The following is a 23,154-nucleotide window of genomic DNA, read 5'->3' as shown; positions in this document are numbered from 1 at the left end:
CTGCAAAGTAACCATTAAAACACTGTAGTATGGATCTGAATTTCATGTCAAAAATTGGACTGCTCCTTTTAATTATTCATAGAATTATTTAAAAAAGCACAAGCGTCCACTGCACAAGCAACACAAAGGGCAAGGAAATGAGTATAGGGGATATCTGATGACAATTATGGTCATTGGCCAGGTGTTTCAGTTGCTTTTATAATAATTTGTAAGTCATGGTGTACAGTAAGTATGAATTTTGAATATGTAATGCATTTTAAATAATCCAATTGATAAAATTACAACCAAAAGTTAATTCTTAAATAAACATCATGCAAACAGTTTTCCAGAGACAAGTGTGTCAGTTTACAATATAAAATAATTTTAAAAAGTGGGCTGAAATGATTGGGCAAAAGCATATTCTTACTCTTATATTCTAACAAGTTGGTTGATTAAAACATGACCAAATCTAATACTATAGTTATTTTAGTATTTATCAGCCCTGCTGTCCAAGAACAAAACCCTATTTATATTCTTTGTAGAGATGATTGCTGATTGCATTTGCTTAGCAAGTTACACATAAAGTAAGTGTGATTTTGAAAAGAAAAAAAGTTTAATTGAGCAGTTCCCTGTGAAAAACTACACTACCCACAATCCAAAGAGATCCAGAGAGGTTCCTGTTGCTATGGAAACAGGAAAAGTGCCAAAAGAACAGTGAATGCCCAGTCCCACAAAGCACTGTTAATGAAGTAACAAAGTCAATATCTACAAACATTTCAGTTAATGTTAGCATTAAATGGTCTAGCCTAATGAAAAGAAAATCTGTCACTAGTGACCTAGAACTGTTCCAGACATGCTGCTTTTATTACTACTTTTAATTGAAGACACATGGACTATGAATCCTTTACTCCATTCGGTTTTCTTGCCCCTGTTTACAAAGAGGAAAAATATTTTAATCTTCTTAATCTCCCACAACTTTCCATCCCACACTGCAGTGCATATTATAAAAAGCAACTGGTGGGGCTCACCAAACAGCTCAAGAGATCCAAACACTGACCTTTACTCCCAGATCCCGGTTCCTTGCTCTCATCTTGTTAACCTGAGACTCAGCCATGTCTGCTCTCTCCTCGGCCTGTTCAAGCTCATGCTGGGCCTTCCTCCACCGCGATAGATGGACATTGGCTTGTTCCTCCTATTAAAGCACATATTATATGCAACTACTCACTGAGTTTTACAGAGTTGAGCGTTTATAAATTCAGATGGATGTATTTTGACTTACAGCCTCCTCTGCTTGTCTCTTGTAGGCCTTGACTTTTATCTGAAGTTTATTTACCAGATCCTGAAGTCTGTTAACTGTCTTCTTGTCCTCCTCAGACTACATATAAAAACAATATTGTCACTTATTTATCTACTGCGAATATTTATCTACACTGCAAAAACAGAGCTGTCAAAATTATCAAGGACTCAAATCACCCTGGTAACCGTCTATTCACTTTGCTTCCATCTGGTAAGCGCTTCCGTAGCCTGATGGCAAAAACTGAGAGACTTAGGAGGATCTTCTTCCCCCAGGCCATCAGGCTCCTAAACTCTAACTCTGTGTCATAGCATCACTTGACTCCATGTAAATATCACTATATCAATAAGCTATTCATATGTTTTCTCTACCTCATATTGCTGCTATTTAAATACCCTGTACAACTTTTTGCACATTCTTTTGCACATTCCTCTTATTACTATTTAAGTCAACAACATACTGTCCTGCACATTTATATTTATATTTTTTATCTTTTATTTTATTCTTTTATTTTTCTACTTTTCGTTTTCTTAATATTTGTATTCTATATAATTGCACTGTCCTTGGAGCGGACCTGACTTACATTTCACTGCTGGTTATACTCTGTATAATTGTGTATGTAACAAATAAAAAATCTTGAATCTTGAATCTTACTGGACAACCTGCAGTACAGATGTCTACTGCATACCTGGTAGGTAAGCTCCTTCATTTTTCTTTCATATTTACGAGCGCCTTTGATAGCATCAGCTCCACGCTTTTGTTCAGCATCCAGCTCATTCTCCAGTTCACGAACCTGGACAACAGGCAACAATGTAGTACAGAAAACATTCATATGATCCATGTGTTTGTTTGACCAGACACCAACGAACCCTGGATTCCAGTTTCTGGAGTTGTTTCTTCCCACCCTTCAGGGCTAAGTTTTCTGCTTCATCCAAACGATTCTGCAGGTCTTTAATTGTGGCCTCCAGGCTCTTTCTCATTCGCTCCAGGTGTGCACTGGTGTCCTGCTCTTTCTTGAGCTCTTCCGACATCATTGCAGCCTTAGAGGGAAGTAAGAACAGAAATTAGTGAATGCATTCAGAATGGAACATTTTTACACCTGAAGCATTTGTTTTGGAACCCGGTGAATTTTCTCCCTCAGTTCGGTTTGTTTAGACACATATGAACACAATATGCTTGGATCTGCACCAAAACAATTGGTCCAAGTCTTGGCCTGATGAAACATACTCTGGAGCAGTTTGGTTATGTTAAGAAACTGACCCAACAGACCTACGAACCAAACTTTATCTTACGTGAGAATGGGAAATGCTTTACATAAAGCTGATTCTGTGGATGAACATTTGTAGTTGAAAACAAAGAGCACCTCTTTATCTATTAGCACTATTACGTTGTCATCTACTTACATCAGTTATTGCTTTCTTAGCCCTTTCCTCAGCATTACTTGACTCTTGAGCAGAGTCCTCCACTTCACTCTGGAGCTGGGAAATATCAGCTTCAAGCTTTTTCTTGGTGTGCAGAAGACTAGTGTTCTGAAAAAGTGGAGGTAGATGGTACTTTATAAAAGATTGGTGTATTTTTGTTTCAAAGCTACGATTCTAGACTGGCATTGCTAACCTGGGCATGCAGGAGTCCCACTCTTTCACTGGCATCTGTCAGCTCCTGCTCAGCGATTTTCCGGCTCCTCTCAGTTTGTTCCACAGAAACTCTCAGTTCTTCAATCTCAGCCTGCATCAGCAAGCTCCTGCGTTCAGACATTGCTAGCTGTTCCTTCATGTCCTCCTGTTCTCTGAGAGAATCGTCAAAGTGAAGCTGAACATCCTGTTGAGACATGGACCCAATCAGATTAGTCACTGCTCAGCAGCATATGTTGTGTTTCTTAACTAGCCTAATCAAAAAGACAACCTGGATCAACCAAGTTCCCATGTAGACAAACCTGCTGGTGAGAAACAAACCAATGCTGGTTGACCAGTTGTACCCTCACCACCAGTTAGACAAACTGAGTGGAAAATTACAAGAATGTAATAGAATGGAATTGGGACATGTTACAGACTTTGGAATACTTGTGGAACCTGGATAAACAACATGAACTTCATCTCAAAGCTTCATCCACTAACTACTAAGTCATGGCTCCAATGTCAGTTACTATCAAATGATTTCAAATCAAGTCACCTTGAGTTGTCCTTGAAGGTTTTGTAGCTGTTTCTGGGTTTCCGCAGCCAAGCGATTGGCGTGGCCCAACTGTATCTCCATCTCATTGAGATCCCCTTCCATCTTCTTCTTGACTCTCAGGGCATCATTCCTGCTTCTCACCTCAGCATCCAGAGTGCTTTGCATGGAGTCTGTGACTCTCTGGGTATTTCTCTTGAGCTGTACAATCTCTTCATCCTTTTCGGCCAGCTTTCTTTCCATGTCAGCCTTTAGCTGGTTGAGCTCTAGCTGTACGCGGAGGATCTTAGATTCCTCATGTTCCAGAGATGCCTAAAACATATCATGATCCATTTTTGGAGCAATAACCTTTCCTGTATGCAGTCTATGAACTTATTAGATATCTCTTTACCTCTGCCTCCTCTAGTGCACATTGTATCTCAGATTTCTCTGTCTCCATTTGCTTCCTGGCCTTCTCCAGTTCATGGACGCTTTTTCCAGTCTCACCTCTCTGCTCAGTGAGATCTGAGATTTCCTCTGTGTATGAGATATAATATAAATAGATCATGTTTTAGGTATATTTTAGAATATTCTTTGTTGCATCAACCCAGTCAGCAACTTACGCTGCAAATTCTTGTTCTCTCGTTTAAGAGTTTCCAGATGGTCCAAAGTCTCCACATAAGAGTTTCTTAATTTAAAGAGCTCAGTGCTCAGTGATCGAGACTCTTTCTGAGCACCTTCCAGCTCTGCCTGTGACTCTTCATACTTTTGCTTCCATTCAACCAGAACCTACGAAGTCAGAATAGAGAGACACTTTACCAAGAATCTCATCTGCTTATTATGGTGGCTCTATTTCAGAAGGTCCGAAATTCAATTGTATTGTTCTGTTTCATGTAACAGGTAAAGATTTTCAGGTAAGAACTACAAAAGAATGATTCAATGTTTTATTTACCTTATCAAAATTCCTCTGCTTCTTGTCTAAATTCACTGCTGAGCTATTTGCCCTTTCCAAATCTATCATAACGTCCTCCATCTCACTTTGTATTCTCTGCTTGGTTTTCTCCAGTGACGCACACTTTGCATTTGCTGCTTCTATTTGCTCCTCTGCTTCTTGGAGGCGCTGAACAAGCTTTTTCCTGCAAAGATTAATGGGACAATGACATATATGGGTGTCCACAATAAAAAAAAGGGAATTTGTTTTTCAAATCTAGTTTAAACTATAATTGCCAAATAGTTAGGAACATCTTTGTACTCAAGTTGGTTTAATGTGGTTTTGAACATTCTTGCAAACCATTGAAATGTATTCATAAATATAATTAAGTTTGGGGAGAGTCGTTTTCCAGACAAGTGTTAACATGAACTGATGTCATTAAGCCAAGTATAGTGCCTCAGTTGTGCCTCAGTTGATAGCCTTAGTCATGGAATAGCATTCATATTAAACAATCACATCACTTACCATAACCAGCCCCTGAAATCATAGGAAAATTATAAGAATGTTTATAAGAATGTAAAATCTGATTGACAGGAAAGTTGTTCCAGGGCTAAAAGAAATTGAGATACCCAGGAACACACCCTACTTGGGTTCAACCTTAAATTGCAAACTCATGCTTGTCTTACTTGGCCTCCTCAAGTTCCTCAGTGCGGTGAATAGCATCAGACTCATATTTGGTTCTCCACTGAGCTACTTCACTGCTGGCTTTAGTCATCCCTCGCTGAAGCTCAGTCTTGGCTTCCTGTTCCTCTTCAAACTGCTCCCTCAGGAGATCACAGTCATGACGTGCTGATTGTAAGCCATGGGCTAGAGCATTCTTAGCCTATAAGGATAGATTATGAGAGTTCAAAAGCACATGTTGCTTTGCTAGCTCTGATGCCATATTATATTGAACATTTCATCACCTTTGACTCCTCCTCAAGCTGCCTCTTCAGTTCATCGATTTGCTGAGTGAAGTCCTGTTTGGCCCGTATCAACTGTGAAATGAGACTATCCTTCTCCTCAATTTGTCTAGAATACTCACCTGTTGAACAAACAAAGTCAGACGCTCTGCAACAAATAGCACATAAAATTAATTGTTATCAGTGAAATCACTGCCTACCATTTTCACTTTGGAGATGGGCTTTCTGGGAGCTAAGGTCATTGATTTGACGCATGTTCTCCTCGTTCTTGCTATTCACTTCAGACAGTTGGTCTTCAAGATTATGGCACATCTTCTCCAGGTTAACCTGTCATTTACAGATATACTGTTAGACAATGCCATTTCCCTGTTAGGTGTCAGCATTGGCAGAATGAAGAAATCTATAAACCTTGGCTTTTGCTATGGCCATCAAGTTGCCTGTTAGATCGTCAATCTCCATCTTGCATTCGCTCTTCTCTTTTTCCAGTTTCTGCTTGATTCGCTGGAGATTGTCGAGTTGTTCTCTGAGCTCTGCCATGCTGTCGGCATGTTTCTTGCGTAGGGTTGCTGCAGTGGCCTCGTGTTGTAGGTTGGCCTCTTCGAGATCACGCCGCAGCTTCTGCAATTCAATCTCTCGTTTTTTGTTCATCTCGACTTGAGCTGCAGTGGTGCCACCGGCTTCTTCCAGCCTCTCGCTGATCTCCTCAAGTTCCCTGGAGAGATCAGCTCTCTGCTTATCCACCTTGGCCCGAGCTGCACGCTCAGCCTCAATCTCCTCTTCTAATTCTTCAGTGTGAGCCTTAGACGGGAAAGAAGGTACAATAATGATCCTTTTCATATTTTCACAGTTATTGAAGAACAAACAAAAACAGCTTACATGGAGCTCTTTTATCTTCTTATGAAGCTGGGAACCCATTGATTGCTCATCCTCTATTTTGCTTAACAATTGGCTGATCTCAAAGTCTTTTCTGGAAGAAGGAATTTAGAAATGGTTAATACACTTTGTTAATGATACATGTTTTTCAATGCTTATCAGAAATATTACTTTTTGAGTTTCTCTTCCAGTTGTTGCTTGTCATTCTCCAGGTCCATGATGGACTCTTGGGATATTTTCACATCCCCTTCCAGCTTCCTCTTTGCCCTCTCAAGGTCCATTCGTGTCTTCTTCTCTTGCTCAAGGGAACCTTCAAGCTAATTTGAAGAGTATTAGAGTACAACTGTCAAATAAGCTTCTTATATTTAGCATTTTTGGTGATTGCCATACTCACGTCATCCACTTGTTGTTCAAGCTTGGTTTTGGCTTTGGTCAGAATATTGACTTTGTCCTCCTCAGCCTGGAGATCATCAATAACTTGTTGGTGTGCTTCTTGGAGGGCTTTCTTTTCCTTTGTTAGCTTTGCAAGATTTGCATCTTGACTAGATATTTCCTCTGTAAGGTTTTTAACCTGTGCAAATCCATGGTTTGTCCATCAAATCTGATAATAAGATTAAGGTGTGCAAGTATGTATACATTAGGATATTCAAACCTTATTCTCAGTTGCATGCTTTTCCTTCTCCACTTTAGCCAAGGTGAGCTCCAGATCATCGGTCTTTCTTCAGCTCAGAGCATTCATCCTCTAGTTTCCTTTTCTTTGCCGTCAGCTCTGAATTGATTTCTTCTTCATCGTCCAGTCTTTCAGTCAGCTCTTTCAGCTTGGCCTCTAGCTGGAGTTTGCTTTTTATCAGCCCTTCACACCTCTCTGCAGCATCTATGAGATTCTCATTGTCCTATGAGTACAGTCAAATGAGGGGGTCTTTAAATTGTTAATAGTGTAGCATTAGATTTGCTTTTTGTTACTTTTTCCTAAAGTAATATTAAGAAAAGGGTTAGGAAATGATTATGAACTTGTGACACCCACAGCTCAACGTTTTAGTAATCATTAGGCCATGCTCCAACAAATATAAATATTAAAAGACACATTAAAGAAAAGGAGCTTAGAAGAACAATCACTAACAGCTTGGACTTGTAAGAGCAGATCATTCTTCTCCTGTGTCAAGGAGACCATTTTCTCCTCCAGCTCTTTGCGTTTGGCCTCGGCTTTAGCAAGCTCCTCTTTGCACCTCAGAAAGTCTTCCTTCATGGTGGCCATCTCCTTCTCTGTTTCAGCACTCTTCAAGAGAGGCTTTATCTTATAAAACAGCTTCATCCATGGCCAGTGTTTTACATTCATAAATGCACGGAGGTTGTATTGCAAAGTGTAAATTGCATCTCTGGAAAAATCATCAGGTTTATTATAGCAAACTAAAATTAAAGCCATTTTTTATTCAGTATAAACAAACTATTTAAAGCTAGTTACCAATGTAACATTTATCATTTTGATTTAGTTTAAATTAATGTATAAAAAAATTAAAAAAATAAAAACTGTGGACTGTGGACTCAAAATATAAAAAGATCTCATTGACACTGATGTACATCTGAAAGATGTATAATAGCATACTGGCAAATAATTTGAGACATTTGAGATTCCTAAAAACTTACTTTTGAGCATACATCTTCTCAAACTCTTTCCTCATGAGATATCCTTGGCATAAGGACTGAATGCAGGATACCAATGATGCCAATTTTTCATCTCGCATTTCCTCTAATGTGCCCAATAGGCCAGCTTTGAAAAACACCTGTTAGATGAATTAAGTGTCAGTATGTAATAGTTTAGGAATGTTTACAATAACATTTTCACAACTGATAACAGATTGAGGCCATTAAGAAGACAAATTTGTGTGACCTTTGTGTGGCCAAACTTATACTGTGTGTGATCGACATCAATTGATGCCAAAAGCTTCTCAGAAGCCTTCTTTCCATCGATGAACTGTCCTTCAGGGATCGCACTGGCGTTAAGGATTCTGTACCTGTGACCATGAGATTATAGATGTTAGATCATAAATCTTAGATACATATGGGAAAGTGTATAGTAAGTGGTCATTGTTGTAAAATGCAATACAGTGTAGCAATTTATTACAGAATTAAATACCAAATAAATGGATATTAATTATTGATCTGAATTTGAAATTAGTATTATGAGAGAAGAAAGAGACTATGGAATTGTGTGTTATGAAAGAGCTATAATATGGAAAATCAGTTGGCTGAGACATTTGTCAGTTATACAAGTTTATAGTCATAATGCAAATGTATATTTGACCACAGAATATATTCCACAGAACCATGTGGTAATAATAATATAAAAGCAAATGTGCTGATTATTCTCATTAAATTACCTCTGCTTGAAGTCAGCATAAAGGATCCTACTTGGAAAACCTTTCCTACAAATCCTGATGCCTTCCAGTACGCCATTACAGCGTAACTGGTGGATAACCAAATGGTTGTCCATTATCCCTGTATGAGTCAATGATTAAAATAGAATTCATTTATTTTGTACTGACTAACAAAACATGTCATATAATATTATTTTTTAACATTTCAATCAAATACAGTGCTGAATTCAGTCTTATTCATGTACCTGGTGTTTTCACCTCATTGGGGATCAGGCAGCGTACAAAGTGAGGATGTGTGCTTCGCAAGTTGGTCATTAGCTTGCCCAGGTTTTCCTGTGAGAAGTTAAATAATCCATGTCATATCAAATACTAACAAGCAGAAAGGAAGTATAAAACCTCTCAGTGTTCATACTCTGAAAACAGCTGAGACCGTCTGGAAAGAGCCTCCTTTCTTCTTGGCTGCTTTTTTGCCTCCTGCTCCTCCATTATTGGCCTCTTTGGAACAAAAAGGTGATAAATTGATGGTTAAATCATTTTGGCTTTACGTCTAATGTTTCAGAATGATTTACCTCCTTCAGCAGAGGCAAATGAGGCATACAGGTGAGCCAGCAGCTTGACTGATGACTTCTGGTACAACTGAACAACAGACTCGTTTAACGGGTCCTTGTTTTTGTCCAGCCAGCCGGAGATATTGTAGTCGACGGTTCCAGCATAGTGCACTAAGGAGAAGTGAGCTTCAGCCTTGCCTTTGGTTAGCTTGGGCTTTTGGAAAGCATTGTTCTTGCCCAAATGCTGGTCATGCAGCTTGTTCTTGAAGGAGGTGTCAGTTGCCTTTGGAAACATGCACTCCTCTTCAAGGATGGAAAAGATTCCCATTGGCTGGCAGACAAAATGATTAAGTCATAAGTGTACACTGGGAAATGGGATTTGGTACATGTTATTCACTACTTTCAAGAAGTGCAATGTTTCAACCTGATGGAATCTTGAGAAGATAAAACACTGTGCTTTTTATATAATTTGGGCCATTAAAATCAGATTTCCAAATCACAAATTAAACTTCAAGACTTTTTACAAGTGTGTTAAGAAATGCACACTGTAAAAACAAAATCCGTAAAATCTATGGTAAAAAACCGGCAGCTTTGGTTGCCGGAATTCTACCATAAGAAAATACGGTAACAACATTTTAGGTTTTACGGTTTTAACTTAAATTTACAGTTAAATACCGTAATTTCACTAACTGATATAATGTTACTATACCAACCTATTGAAGTACTGAAATCTGTTTTGTACCTTTGAAATACACTGATAACCACCAAATGCAGGTGATGATGAGAAAGTCACATGATGAACCAAAGCCCATCACAAGCAGCTTTTAAATAATAACATATATAGAAGGTGCACAGTGTCATTCACACAAGCACTAAACATAGTTATAGTTAAGAAGAAACATAGTTATTTCAAAGAAAAAACATCAAATTCAAACAAAATTTGAAATGCAGTGCAGGGAATTCAGGGAAATCAGTTTACGGTTTTTCCCTGTAAATTTTACAGGAACTTACCATTAACCATTTGACAGGTTTTTACTGTAGCATTTTCACAGTTTTTTACCTTTAAAATCACAGTCATTTTTTACAGTGCAGTCATGAATGTGTGCTCTCTTTAAGTACACTTACCTGGCTTTTCATTTCTTTTAAATTATCTGCAAGTAATCTCTTTTAAAACAGAATTTTAAGATTTTAAGTTGGCTACACATTAAAATTATTATTATTATTATTACTATTATTATTATTATTATTATTTTGCACACTTCTTTTTTCCCCAGTGGTGAACTTTATACTGGCCTCTATCAGCATGAATGCAGCATCACAAAGAAACCGATTTTCTAGTGATTTTACTATGGAAGTCAATGGCTATCATCAACTGTTTGGTTACCAACATTCTTCAGAATTTCTTATTTTTGTGTTCAGAAGAAAAACAAATCATACATGTTTAGAACAAGTGTTTGATTGAACAAATATAGATTTTTGGGTGAACTAACAATGTAAGTCTTATAAAGTCAACAATTTGAATTCTAAATATTATATTTGAAACAATTAAACTGCATTTTGTTGATGTTTATGTAACCATTTGGGTTGAAGAATGCAAACCTCAACACATTTGTCCTGAAAAATATATGGATTTAATTTCAAATCTGACCCCAAAAGTAATTTTCACACTCAAATTAAAGTAAGTAGTATTTGGTTGGTGATGTGATGAGGGGGACCACAATTTTGTAGAATAAAACACCTTTATATAGGCTACTGGCATGACTGAGTGCTGATACGGGGAGAATAAACATAATTTGAAAAACACATTTGTGAGTACTATTCATTTCCAGAGATGGCCTACCTTCTCAATAAGCTCAATACAGGCGGCCAGATCCATTCCAAAGTCTATGAACTCCCAGTCTATTCCCTCCTTCTTGTACTCTTCTTGTTCAAGCACAAACATGTGATGGTTGAAGAACTGTTGCAGTTTTTCATTGGTGAAGTTGATGCACAGCTGCTCCAGGCTATTGAACTAATTCAGAACAATCAAACTATGAATCATTTTGCCATCCACTTGAGCTGTTAACAATTTAACTTTCATGAGTCAAGACGCATTAAAGAATTCTTATTTAATTTTCATTATCAAAGCTTCCCACAGCTGTGACAGCCTGACACATTAATTATCAAATACGCGTGGCTCACATCAAAGATTTCAAATCCAGCAATGTCAAGGACTCCAATGAAGAAAGTGCGAGGCTGCTTGGTGTCTAGCATCTGGTTGATTCGGACAACCATCCACAAGAACATCTTCTCGTAGACGGACTTCGCTAAAGCCATCACAGAATTCATGACCTGTAGGGTTAATAGATATAGTACAGTGTTGACAAGATCCTGTAAACATGAAGTGAAGTGACATACTGCCAAGTATGGTGACCCATACTCGGAATTCGTGCTCTGCATTTAACCCATCCAACGTGCACACACACAGCAGTGAACACACACACACCGTGAACACACACCCGGAGCAGTGGGCAGCCATTTATGCTGCGGCGCCCGGAGAGCAGTTGAGGATTCGGTGCCTTGCTCGAGGGCACCTCAGTCGTGGTATTGAGGGTGGAGAGAGCGCTGGACATTCACTCCCCCCACCTACAATCCCTGCCGGCCCGAGGCTCGAACCCGCAACATTTGGATTTCGAGTCCGACTCTCTAACCATTAGGCCACGACTTCCCCCGACTTTCATTATCAAAGTGCTGAATTCACATGCCGCTGAAGCAGAGATGCAAGAATATTAAGCACATACCTGTTGAACGGTCTGCCCCTTAGTGACGTATTCATTCCCAACTTTCACTCTGGGATAACAAAGAGCTTTCAACAAGTCGGCAGAGTTCAGTCCCATCAGGTAAGCAACTTTATCAGCCACTGCAACAGCCACAAGACAGAAATATACTTACATACTTCATAGAAATGTGTCACCTTTTTAATGAAAGACATCAAAGGCTTGGTGGATTTTGTGGTTATAGCTTTGTTGGTCCAGAACTGGGAATAACAAACCAGTATTTCTTGCATCATTGCCATCAACCTGCTGCTATGAATCTTCACATGCCATATTTATTCAGTATATAAGTGAACAATGGCTTCAATTGAAGCCTCCTCTGGTCAGCATAAAATGGAAATCTACCTTAAAATCTGTTTTCTCATTGCATGATATTGATCTTTTTGTGTACAATTCATCAAATTCTGGCCCCATAATTTAATCAAAATGTCATTTGTTAAATGTCAAATGATGTTTCACAATATGGAAGAAAAGATCTGTTGCTAGAATTATGTGGCTTCAGAAGCTGTATAGCCAACTAGAAAAGTATGGCACATATGTCTGGACAACTTTTATAATATTTTCTAGTTATTTTTGCATCTGTCCACTATTATGTTCATTGAAGAGCAGCATGAACATGATATGTTAAATATCTTCTTTCGTATTCCACAGAGAAAAGAAAAGTAATTTGGAATAAACAAGTGTGACTAAGTCATTACAGTATTTACATTTTTGGTGAACTAATGGTTCTAGTCAGCTAAATGATTAATTAGCAGATTAATATTAATCTGGGAGATTAAGAATGCAAAAGTGATCATAGGCCTTATAAAAATAAATGATGCTTCGATATGTTAGATTACCTTCAGTGCCATCGGGTTCAGCCTGTTCTTCACGCTGCTTCTGTTTAAACTTCATGTTCCCATAATGCATCACTGCACCTGTCATCTTATAGATGCTGCCTTTCTCATCAGTGGTGAAGCCCAGGATGTCAATGGCTGACTGGAAAATTTTAGAGAATCAAATTTAGAAAAATTACTATGGCTACACGATTTGGATTAAAAAAATATCTAATTGTGATTTTTATAATAAAAAATGCAGTTGTGATTTTTTTTTGTTGAAGCTTCAGGTTATCTGGGCTTTATATATCAGTGTGACTATTATAATTATAATTATTTTATTAATAATAATACAAATATTAAACAATGGTATAAATATTACTATTGTAACATTACACTGTAATTATTTTTATTAGAGTTAATATAAACCATGAAAACATTTTTGTTACTTAAAAATAAAATAAAACTTAATAACTAGTTAACTGAAATAAAACAAAATAAATAAATAAATATTATATTGACAGCAGCTGGTTTATAACTGCTACTCATTACAAATATGAGAAGATTTGCACATTTTATGCAAACTCAGAACAGATGCAGAGATGAGTTTGTGTGGAGCAGCATTTACTGTGAAATGAGCCGCTCTGAGATACTGAAGACATTGGACCATTAATTGCTCATGTGTAATTGAACACAGTTCAAGCTTCATTATATATACATTACTTGCATATACAGTATTAACTTATTTGACAATTGCACTAAACCATAATGTTATTTAGGTTTAATTCTAATTGCTCATGCAGCCCTAGAAATTAGTAGTAAAACAAAGATTTTAGATGTCGTTTCTGAGTGTTTCTTACATCTGTGGCCTCCAACTCCTCCTTATCATTAATGCTGGCCACTGAGATCTGGCCTTGACTGATCGTGGGGAAATCATAGGGGTTGGTTGTGATAAGGAGCATATCTGAGGAGAAAGAAGAAAACAGATCAAATGTGAAAAGAACTTAAAGATGATTGGCCATCATGTGGCATTATGTGTGACATTCTCACCTATCAGCTGTGGCTTATGGCCTGTAGTGACCTGATAGAAGATATGGTAACTCCTCTCATCCGCCAGCTGAAATGTCACCCTGGACTTCTCCAGCAAATCTTGAAGGACAAAAACATAGTTACCATGTGGAAAGTGGTTATCATTTTGATGATGTGCAAAAAGGCTTACATGTTTCAATATCAGCGGAGGCGAGTTTCCCAGTCGTTCCAAAGTGGATTCGTATGAATTTACCCTGTTGGAATTTGCAACTTAGGATAAACAAATGCTAATTAACTTCTTAAAAGTAAGACAACACAACTTCTGAACTCACAAAGCGTGAGGAGTTGTCATTCCTCACGGTTTTAGCATTCCCAAAAGCTTCAAGCAGAGGGTTGGCTGAAATGATTTGATCTTCCAGCGTCCCCTATGGGGGAAAATTTCAGCAAAATATCATTGATTTTAAAAATCAAGCCTGCTGCTCGTACACCATGATTTTTTCCTCACCTGCATTTTTCCTTGCACGGCCTCTTTCTTCTTGTCCCCAGACACTGCGATTGTCGCAAAGTACTGAATGACACGTTTGGTGTTCACAGTCTTTCCTGCACCAGATTCTCCACTGGAAATGACACAGTTACACGGTTACACAACTGGAGCTTCACAGCTCCCCAGCCAACATTTGTATGTGGGGCCCATATGGGTATGAAGTGGGCTGAAAAATGGGCCCCATGTAGGATTGTCCGCGGGTTACATAATGGCCCCATGTTAATTGCCCAGATGAATTTCATGTAGGATTGTACTTCGTATTAGGTGGGACCCAAGTGGGCAACATGCACAAAACCCATATTGGTCCCAGCTTTAACCCAGTCAACATTTGTATGTAGGGCCTATGTGGGTTTGAAATGGGCTGAAAAATGGGCTCTGTATGGGATTGTCCGCGGGTTACATAATGGCCCCATGTTAATTGCCCAGATGAATTTCATGTAGGATTGTACTTCGTACTAGGTGGGACCCAAGTGGGCAACATGCACAAAACCCATATTGGTCCCAGCTTTAACCCAGCCAACATTTGTAAGTGGGGCCCATATGGGTATGAAGTGGGCTGAAAAATGGGCTCTGTATGGGATTGTCCGCGGGTTACATAATGGCCCCATGTTAATTGCCCAGATGGATTTCATGTAGGATTGTACTTCGTATTAGGTGGGACCCAAGTGGGCAACATGCACAAAACCCATATTGGTCCCAGCTTTAACCCAGTCAACATTTGTATGTGGGGCCCATGTGGGTTTGAAATGGGCTGAAAAATGGGCTCTGTATGGGATTGTCCGCGGGTTACATAATGGCCCCATGTTAATTGCCCAGATGAATTTCATGTAGGATTGTACTTCGTACTAGGTGGGACCCAAGTGGGCAACATGCACAAAACCCATATTGGTCCCAGCTTTAACCTAGTCAACATTTGTATGTGGGGCCTATGTTGGTTTGAAATGGGCTGAAAAATGGGCTCTGTATGGGATTGTCCGCGGGTTACATAATGGCCCCATGTTAATTGCCCAGATGAATTTCATGTAGGATTGTACTTCGTACTAGGTGGGACCCAAGTGGGCAACATGCACAAAACCCATATTGGTCCCAGCTTTAACCTAGTCAACATTTGTATGTGGGGCCTATGTGGGTTTGAAATGGGCTGAAAAATGGGCTCTGTATGGGATTGTCCGCGGGTTACATAATGGCCCAATGTTAATTGCCCAGATGGATTTCATGTAGGATTGCACTTCGTATTAGGTGGGACCCAAGTGGGCAACATGCATAAGACACATCTCAGTCCCAGCTTTATCATCTATCATTTGAGAGTGTAGAGTTATAACACAGTCAAGGCCATTGATCATGACTTACGTAATCAGGACAGACTGATTCTCACGGTCTACAAATAAAACAGGAGAAATAATGGGAATCTCTTGCATTTCTTGTTTAGAACACATTGGTAAGTAAAGTGTTGTCTTTGCCGAATGTCAGTCCGAATGTCAGAATTAAAAAAAATAAAAATGTTAGGCATGGTTCTAAAATCAAACTGTTTGATTTGTGCACCCCTGTGTATTCAATAAACAGTTTGGCCTGGAAACAGCTGACGGTAGTCATTGACTTCCATTGACCTTCATACTATACAGTAGAAGTCAGTGGCTACCATCAACTTTTTGGTTATCAACATTCTTCAAGATAACTTGTTTTGTGCTCAAGGAATCTAGGTTTGAATGACATGGGGGTGAGTAAATGATGGCAAAATGTCAATTTTGAACTGTACTTTTAACAACTGGAAACAGTAAAACTATTTGTGCTAAAGACCAGTGTTTTTTATGATTGCTATTTTAAATGAAAATTAATTTGATAAATTCCAATTTACATTATTAAGTAGGATAACAGATGGTTTTTTATGGGATGATATTAGACTCAAAATGATTAATAGATTCATGCACAATTATCCATGTACTGCATAGATTTTATGCATGTATCTTACTAACCACGAACAAATGTCTTTCAATTTGAGTCTGTGGAATTCAGGATTAAAAGATTGTGCAGCGATTTTAACAAATACAGACATGTTTGAGCATAAAAATGTTGTGATCTGCATTAATATATCATAAATTGCTCATGCAAAAAGGAATCCGTGCATTTGTGGATCAGGTGACACACGCGCATTTATTGACATCGTCGTCCATTGCGGTCCGCTACTCCGCTATTTAAATGACCTGAAGTGTGTTGTAAGGGTTGTGTCCTGATAAATCCAGTAGGTGGCAGCCGACGACAGTGAATGTAATATTTTGCGTATATAAAAATGTCTCAAGAGAAATATAAAAGATTAAAAGGATTACGTTTATTATACATTTAATTAATATGTTTTCATTTTATTCAAGCTGTAAAACTAATGTAAGCTGTACAGTATTTAGCAGCAGTGGTATCTTGGTATAGGCTAATGTATTAACAACGATTTGAGACAAATATGATGTTATTTAATATAAAACAATGCAGATGGCGCGCTGTGGCGCGGCAGGAATTTGAACAGTGTCCTGAGTCGTTGCTGGGCGCCGCGGACAGACGCCGAATGACGCCGCCGGTGTGCGTACACACATAGAAAACAATGTGTTCGAATTTTAAAGACACGGCGCGACGCGGCGCTGCGCTTCTCGTTCGGTGTGCAACCCCCTTTAGGCTCAGCTGCGTGTGGATCGCGAGCTGTGTGTGTGTGGATTGGGCTAGGCTAAACGGGCGGAATGAAAGTCTCAAAATTAAATGAATCAAATAGAATCGACTCAGAAGAGATGTGAATGAATGCACGTGCGTCGCCTGATCCACAAATGCACATTTTAATCGCTGCATGCACAAATTATGATAGTTTAATACAAAGTATAACATTTGTATTAAAAAATAAGTCTCTATTTGTACAAAATGCTGCACATTGATGTAATTCTTAACTCTGCAGACACTGGCTGAAAAGCATTTGTTTCAGTGTAGTGATGCACATTTGGGAATTTTTCAAATCGTGTACAAGTTAATGAATTGCACTGGGCTTTGTTCATTGGTAGTTGTGTGTGTGGGCGTCGTGAAATGCTGCAAACTGCGAAAATGAAGTATCAAAATCCAAATGAACCGAACAAGATTAATGCAAACAAGATGTCAATAAATGCACATGTGTCACCTGATCCACAAATGCACGGATTCCTTTTTGCATGAGCAATTTATGATATATTAATGCAGATCACAACATTTTTATGCTCAAACATGTCTGTATTTGTTAAAATCACTGCATAAACATTTAATCCCGAATTCCACCAACTCAAATTGAAATACATTTGTTTGTGGTTAGTAAGATACATGCATAAAATGTATGCAGTACATGTAGAATTGTGCGTGCATCTATTAATCATTTTGAGTCTAATATCATCCCATACATTTTAGCACTGCCAGTTCCAATATCCTGAAGTCAATGGGTTTTTGAAAATAGACTTTTGGTTAATAAGGTCTAAGGTGAACACAAGCTCAAGATGTTTTCACGTTTTATTCTACAACATAAAATATATCAGTAACACCCCCCCCCCCCACCCCCCTCCCCCCTTGTGATTTCTACAAGTTGATTTCACAGTCCGACTTTATTTATAATCATGCTCTCAACTCAACTTTCAGGTAAAATGTTCTTTTAAATAAATACTAAAGGAGTTGTCAGAAGCTTAATGATGGTGACATTGAAGTCATGTGACCGTGGTGTAGTTAGTTTGTATTTAGGCCTCAAAATTAATAAAAGTTGTGTTTATTTGTGAAGATTAATCATATACTTTTGTTGGTCACAGAGCTTCTTTTCTGCAATAATCCAAAAGCCAGTGGAAAAAAATCCTATTGGGTTTTTGTCGAGGGAACCAGGGTGATGCAATCTTCTGGGTTGGTCTACAAAAATATGACATCCTTGTACCATTTTATAACATGCAAATGCTATGATTTGCATCAAGCAGACCAGAATATCACCCAGTCAGAATGGTGTTTACATTTATTCACATCAAGAACCTTCTGTAGACAGATGACAGGCTGGCTCTATTTTCCTCATGCAATATTTAAATGAAATATTTAAATCTTACAAATTGAGCATCATAACCACTTGTTGAGCGCATGAACATCATGGCTATTCAGAGGCGTTTAAATTAGTCCCAGCTTAAAGCGCCAATGAAATGTAAATTTGTCGTGCAGACAGTTTCATTTATTGTTAATGGGAGTTTTCACGACAATGTAAAACTAAAAGTCATCATAAAAAGCAGCTTATAAAGTTTTTCCTTAAAAATGTGTCCCTATGTTGTTCTGATAGTGAATTAGACCCACCTGTAAGCATACTCTGATATGCATTGTCAGACACAGAGAAGATGTGAGGGGGCGCCTCCATGCGCTTTTTGCCCCTGTAAGCCACCACCACCTCTGAGTTATACACCGGCAGCCACTTATAAGGATTCACAGTAACACAGAAGAGCCCAGAGTAGGTCTGCAGAGACAAATCACAGAGATTCATTAAAATGAAATAAAGTGCTCCAGTCTGACCATTTTTCAGAACTGAGGCGTTCCTTACATAAATCATCCATGCCGCGTAACGATCTTTGAGGTTAAACAGCACCGAGGGCTCGTTGAGGTGGGTCATCATGGCCATGTCCTCAATTTTATCATACTTGGGTGGATTCATTGGGTGACATTCCTCATCTTTCACTGTCACAGTCTGCAGGGAAAATGTCATGTCACTGTATTGTGGAGCAGCCATACAATTTCACTACAATTTCTTTGTGTTTTAAGTGATCTTCAATCTAAACCGATTTCTTGGCGTCTCACCTCCCCAGCCTCAGTCTGGACTGTAGCCTTGCCTCCTTCTCTATTTTGAATGATACCTTTAATGTACAGCTCTTTGGCATCAGGAACAAAACAGGCTGTCTTGGCATCAAACGGCCGATTCTGAGCTTCAATTCGCTCCTTCTCAGGTTTGCGGAGATAGATTGCAGCTGGCCCATATTGGGCCATTTCTGCATCGCTGCTCATGATGTCCCAAAACTGGAAAACAACAATGACCTTGTCAAAATATTATGCAACCATAAGAGAAAGAACAGAAACATAAATGGAAAAAATTGGACTATACCTTTAATAGTTCTCCTCAGTAGTACAATATTGATTACACTGAAAATGCAACATATTGTATAATATTATATGCATTTTATGTGAAATGTACACATTAAATTACATTATATATTGAATAAAAATGCTGGGTTGTTTTCAAAATATGGACTAACCCAACTTTTGGGTTAAAAACTTCATGTAAAAATGTAACCCAACAGTTGCATTAGTCCATATCTAACCCAACAACCTAGCATTTTTTCAGAATATATATATATATATAGCAAATTACAATTCAATACTTTCTCTAATTTAGAATAATAATTAGGGTACATCTTAAATATGTCTACTTACTTTTATTATTATTTGTTTTAAATTATTTTTGTATGAAATAATGAATGAAACTGAATGAAAAAAGTGATCTTACCGCAGGTGACCACAAACTGACAGACAGTCTCCTTAGCACAGCAAGAAGTGCCCTTTTATTAAGATGTGCTAGAGCAGCAGAAATCACACTCTGTATTTGGACATGCAAATCTATTCAAACCTAAATCATGTCACACTATCTTTATCTTTCTATAGCCTTGGAAATTCAAAGGCTAATTGAATGTGTCACCATCAGGATCAGGTAACAATGTTCAAAGATCTGGATTTAAATGTGCATGCCTGCATTTCCTTTGTTTTTATCTCTAATAATAAACCTCTAATTCATTCTTCTTCAGGACAGGACTGATAACAGACATTGTAAATGTAATTAAAAAATTAAAATTAAAATTTGTATTGTAAACGTAGTAAAAATCTTGAAGAAAATGTTCAAAGTTGGAAAATATGTTAAAGGTTGAGCTTCATCACATAATCAAGCACCTCAACACCCAAATCCGTTTCAAGTGAAAGTCATCTTTTTCCACTCACGTCTTTTATGAAACTTTTACATGGACTGTTTCAGATGTTTTCTTGATTTTTAATAGAACTTGAATACAATTACTAGTTGTGCCATGTGAGAGGGAAATACACTAATTTTGTCTTGTCCTGTGAACTTCTGCGATGGTCTTCTCTGCATATCATATCAGTTACTCCTAAAGCTATAAAGCACAATGACAACGTTTGTCATGTTAAGAACACCTTAAATCCTTCTCCAAACATTCACTTCCGTTTTCAAGGACAGATGCTCAGCTGATGCTGTGCACTTGCTCCTCCAGACCCAAAAATACCACCTATGCAAAGCTCAGTTTGACGCACTACACAATTCTTCAACTGTGTTAATCTGTGAGAACGTTTGTTTGACATTTATGCTGGAAATCCTTGGTGGAGGACACTAACTGTAAGACAAGTCCTTTACATCTGTGAGGGAACTAATATTAAACTTAGGGTAGCTCTTCTAGGAAAAACATTTGGGAACAAGAGGTAGGCTACAATGTTTTGTGACTGTATAGTGTGAATTGTGACTGTCCATGAGGTGGGACAGCATTTGGAAAATGACATATTGTGTTGTATTCAAGCATATTCTCTTTAGTCTGAAGGTACTGTAAAGTACATTACTCTATTGCAATATCAGTGCTTTTTAACAGAGATTTGCAAATAGGGTTTGATTAGAACTGCTTGAGTTTAGGGGTGAAGTGTGTTCCTGTTTGCTGAACAATGGAAGACAGAGACATGTTTGGAAACAATCATTATTTGTCACAACTCCATTTGGTGAACAGAAAAAACACCTTCCAAAGAGGAATGACAGCATACAAGAGCCTGTAGAAACCTATATTCTCTCTTCTGATCATTAAGGAGATCTCTGATGCGTGACATCCCAAAAATAGCCCCATGAGAGTGAGCTTTGATGGTGTCACGAGAGTGTGTTTTGACACAGGATGCCAAAAGGATACTGTGACAGATGGCTGAGGAGCCTGCAGAGCTGTTATTGACGTGAGAATTGGACTAAAATCAAGGGAGTTGTGGCTAACTGAAAGAGAAACATATTTGTGTTTAATAAACACTCTGTTTATTTTTTGCACATTAATCTGAACATTATTTTGATTTTAAAGTCACAAATTGATGTTGAACTAAAAGTTCTTGGTGACTTTTTTATCCGTTTGGTTCATTTAGGTCACATATTTTACACTGATCTTACACTTTATCTTTAACAACAATCAAGATGTTTTTAACATTTCAAAATTCATTGTCATGTTAGCAGATTACATTTCACAATTCCTCAAAAAAATCTAAAATATCAATCAAATATTATCAAAATATTAATCTGACGGCAGTGACAGACCTGAGTTGACACATCTGACAGTGTTGACGAAAATCTGAATTTGTAGTCGTTTTAACTATCAAATACATTAAATCAATCAGTTACTTTATTAAAAACAGCAAACAGTGAGTATAAAGTAAAAAAGTAAAGTAAAGTCGTGACGTATTGTCAAGTATGGTGACCCATACTCGAAATTGGTGCTCTGCGTTTAACCCATCCAAGTGCACACACACAGCAGTGAGTAGTGAACAAATACACACACACACGCACACACACACCGTGAACACACACCCGGAGCAGTGGGCAGCCATGCTGCAGCGCCCGGAGAGCAGTTGAGGATTCGGTGCCTTGCTCAAGGGCACCTCAGTCGTGGTATTGAGGGTGGAGAGAGCGCTGTACATTCACTCCCCCCACCTACAATCCCTGCCGGCCTGAGGCTCGAACCCGCAACCTTTCGATTTACGAGTCCGACTCTCTAACCATTAGGCCACGACTTCCCCGAGTTATGTTATTGTTAATGAAAGATTCACATTTATATATTTTGATACATCTTTGGAACACAAATGATCTCTTTTCTCTCATCTCAGAACAGTATGTCTGCTGTGCATCTGCTATGGTAACAATGTAACTTTTAAAAACAGATATATGAACAAATAAAACAATTAGTTGCTTACCACTATTTATTTACATTCAATCTTAATATTCACATTTAAATATCTTAACAAATGATCCAAAAATGTGTTGTGTGTTCCCTCAGCCTTATGTTCCCTCAACCCTAACTCTGCTAGAAGTGTTGACAGAAGTGTTGATCAGTCCACAAGCAATGCTGTCAGGTCACATATTTAGTATTTAGATATTATTAAAATAAACAATTTTATATTTAATGCAATGAGAAATGACTTGAAAACCACAAAAATATGATCACTTCACGTTGATTGTCAACTCCGTCATTGGCCCGTTTGTTTGTTTGTTGGACGGCTCATTTCGTGTTTATGTACAGTTAAACTGTTGTTATGCATGTTCCATGTAATTTTAAGGCACGAGTAATAACATATTAGCTTGTATAAGTTGTCAACAACAAAAAAAATTAAATGCATAAACGGTAATGCGATTTTCGTATTCAGCATGTCAAACTTCATGAAGAAAAAATAAACGTTGTGTATTTAAGCCTGTTATTAAAATAAAGTAAGGATGTCACCTGGTGGTGAACTGTAGTCACTACAAGCTTGACAAAAAGGTGCACGTTAACTCTGGAAAACCAATATAGCAGAACACATTTGGTGCTAAATATAACCTTTATTTTTTATATAAGATTCCATAAATAACCAAGCTTTGGAAGTGCTATAAAGCTCAAACTCAAAAAACACCTCAAATTTATTCTGAAAAAAAAAAAATATATATATATATATGTAAAAATACAGAATTTGCTGCAGTTGCTGATATTTATATGGCCCAAAAAAAAAAAATGAAATTCTAATAGTTTGTAATGTAAATCAATGAGATCTTTATAAAAGTA

The 23,154-nt window shown here is 38.0% G+C and overlaps 1 pseudogene across 1 annotated transcript; it reads right to left on the bottom strand.

Annotated features, from left to right (window-relative positions):
- Positions 1 to 883: 883 nt before the first annotated feature.
- On the bottom strand, positions 884 to 19,324 carry LOC306858327 (myosin-4-like; annotated as a pseudogene). Its single transcript has 39 exons — positions 19,121 to 19,324; positions 18,867 to 19,010; positions 18,626 to 18,782; positions 15,659 to 15,686; positions 14,270 to 14,381; positions 14,097 to 14,189; positions 13,955 to 14,018; positions 13,786 to 13,884; positions 13,596 to 13,699; positions 12,760 to 12,898; positions 11,888 to 12,006; positions 11,289 to 11,438; positions 10,948 to 11,118; positions 9,129 to 9,438; positions 8,972 to 9,054; positions 8,805 to 8,892; positions 8,563 to 8,680; positions 8,073 to 8,196; positions 7,829 to 7,965; positions 7,305 to 7,560; positions 6,837 to 7,077; positions 6,579 to 6,755; positions 6,356 to 6,501; positions 6,188 to 6,278; positions 5,720 to 6,109; positions 5,512 to 5,638; positions 5,315 to 5,433; positions 5,036 to 5,232; positions 4,371 to 4,554; positions 4,042 to 4,207; positions 3,831 to 3,955; positions 3,443 to 3,751; positions 2,888 to 3,091; positions 2,677 to 2,802; positions 2,143 to 2,313; positions 1,962 to 2,066; positions 1,259 to 1,354; positions 1,037 to 1,171; positions 884 to 907 (listed from the first exon to the last, which is right to left on the bottom strand). The product of its transcript is annotated as a myosin-4-like (transcript).
- Positions 19,325 to 23,154: the final 3,830 nt, after the last annotated feature.

This window comes from Barbus barbus (assembly GCF_936440315.1).
Source record: "Barbus barbus genome assembly, chromosome: 3".
In the NCBI taxonomy this organism is placed as follows: Eukaryota; Metazoa; Chordata; class Actinopteri; order Cypriniformes; family Cyprinidae; genus Barbus; species Barbus barbus.
Note: the sequence above shows the minus strand (reverse complement) of the source record. Positions and strands in the feature narration are given on the sequence as shown.